This window comes from Adiantum capillus-veneris, chromosome 8 (genome assembly GCF_014529385.1).
Source record: "Adiantum capillus-veneris isolate H3 chromosome 8, ASM1452938v2, whole genome shotgun sequence".
In the NCBI taxonomy this organism is placed as follows: Eukaryota; Viridiplantae; Streptophyta; class Polypodiopsida; order Polypodiales; family Pteridaceae; genus Adiantum; species Adiantum capillus-veneris.
Genome location: NC_140938.1, coordinates 102,019,406 through 102,021,642, shown reverse-complemented (window position 1 = coordinate 102,021,642; position 2,237 = coordinate 102,019,406). Strand labels below are relative to the sequence as shown.

The window sequence follows — 2,237 nt, the reverse complement described above, 5'->3', positions numbered from 1 at the left end:
GCTTGCCATTGTAGCAAGCATCTCGGACAGGTCTCCCAGTAAAAAAAACGGGTTAGTGTAAGTTTCCCACAAAAATCAACCAGTTTCTACACCTACATTTCAAACCTTGTGCCTTTGACTAGAGATGATAGTGCTCTACCACTACGCCCACATGGCTATGTTGACATGATAGCCATTGCAATAGAACAAACGTGAAGTGTTGCTAGTGGCCCAGGAAAAAGTGAGGTGATCTGCCATGCCGATCACTCCCATGTACGTGGTGGCTAGCGAGCCCATTTTTATACGGGGCCTCCTCTTTCATGTGTCAGAGGGCTCCGATCTACCAGGATGGAGCTTTTGCGGAGCTAGTTTTTTGTCATGAAGGTGGCACAAATTTGAAAGTTCATGCATGAAGCAGTTGATGTGTGGTGCTACTTAACTGATCTGACTCAGCCAATGATTTTGAGATGAAGTCGTTTTTGTGGACTGGCTTGGAAAAGCTCTTCACTCCAATTCCTACTATGCTATAAAAAACATTGATCATGGAAGATGGAAGAAGGTCCATGTAGCCATGCTTTGGATTGGCTGGCTTGGTGGTGTTGAAGTTGATCCAGTTGGCACCTTGGAGATAGGGCAGAAGAATAAGATTTCTTTGGAGGTTGTTGTAGCCTTCAAAAAACAGGTGGTTGCCAAGTGTGAGCATCTAAAGAAGGGGAAGACACAAGAAGCGGATTTTCTCTTGGCAAAGTATAACCTTGAATTGCTTTAGTGGTTTGAGAGAGAAATCAACTTAAACATGAACCTTAAGGACAAAACTTGAGAGGGATAAGATCCTTGTTGGGGAAGTGACATATAGGAGGCTCACAATCCTCATGTTGCATTACTCAATCAAGGAGGATGATTTCTTGCAGGATGACTTGCTAGCTATTTCTGGCATTGCCAAAATTCTTTATGGAGACAAGGTCATGAAATGGAAACTGCCTGCTGTCCAAGCTCTTGCAGCCCAATGCAAGCAGGAGCTAGCTGATGAATTTGAAGCCTTCATCTCAAGAAAACTCAGGAAAATTGAGGGGTGACCATCAACCTACTCGATAGATTTATGCCAGCCATGTAAGTATAAATTGCTTCCTAACCTTTTATAAGGGTTGTCTCATGAGGGTTCTCATCTCACGTTAGGCGGGTCTCACTCGCTCTTACCAGCAGTTTCGGGCGGCAATCTTATACAATTTATCAAGCTCTTTCAATGGGTACACATAGAAACACTAACACTACATCTCTCTCATTTTTCTATTGTCGCTTTTGAATTTTCTATGTATCTATGTATGCATATGTGTTTACCTAAGTGTGCATGTACATGTACATGTATGTGTATGTGTCTATCTTTATACATCTCTCCATAACACACATCTCATGGTATTTTCTTGGCGATTTATCATTGCTCACAAAAAATGCCTTTGTCACATAATTTCATGTTCATTCATGTCACTTCTTTTTTTTCTCAAATGCAGACATAGATGTTGATATTTAGATTTAGAACTTCTTAACCCATAACTCATAGATGTATGAATCTTATCGAAGTGCCTACTTTCAAAATCGAAGTCTTATCTAAAAATGAGTATCCGTTTGCATCCATTATCTTCCCCATGTTAGGTACTTCATCAAATCCATTCACTCTAATAAGGGTCCACACCATGGATAACAAGTTTTTTGCGTATAATATACTCGTATCAATTTCCTCCATAAGTGATTGACAATAGATCCTCCTTCACATTAGATAAAAAGAACCTAACACTTCTTACCTGTTACATTAAACCTTTTTCGGTTCTTCTTCTTCTCCTTCCCTCAATGAGAGAGAGAGAGAGAGAGAGAGAGAGAGGTGTCTCGATATTCAAATGTAAGAGAGTGTGTGTGAGTAGTGGGTGCTTGGGATCACTTTTTTAATGGAAAGCTGGCCTTCTTCCAATATCTTTCATTCACCTCTTAACTTAGCAGGCCTTAGTGCCTCCTCATGTTGTTTTAATAGAATAATGTGGAAGCGAAAGCAAGACTTTCCTCTATTGCTCGCAAGATCGAGTTGTCCTTTTGGGTGTGGAACTTGGAAGTCCCAAAAGATAACAAATAAAAGTAGAGTTGAGCGAATATGTGACAACAATTTAAGGAAAAGAAAGTGCGAGACAAATCTTAAATAGATGTTGATGAAGGTGCTCAAAAAATTTCCCAAAAAAAATTCACTTGATGTGAGTGAAGGCAAAGGCGTC

The 2,237-nt window shown here is 40.2% G+C and overlaps 1 pseudogene; it reads left to right on the top strand.

The window, feature by feature from the left end:
- Positions 1–235: 235 nt before the first annotated feature.
- On the top strand, positions 236–1,055 carry LOC147452656 (uncharacterized; annotated as a pseudogene).
- Positions 1,056–2,237: the final 1,182 nt, after the last annotated feature.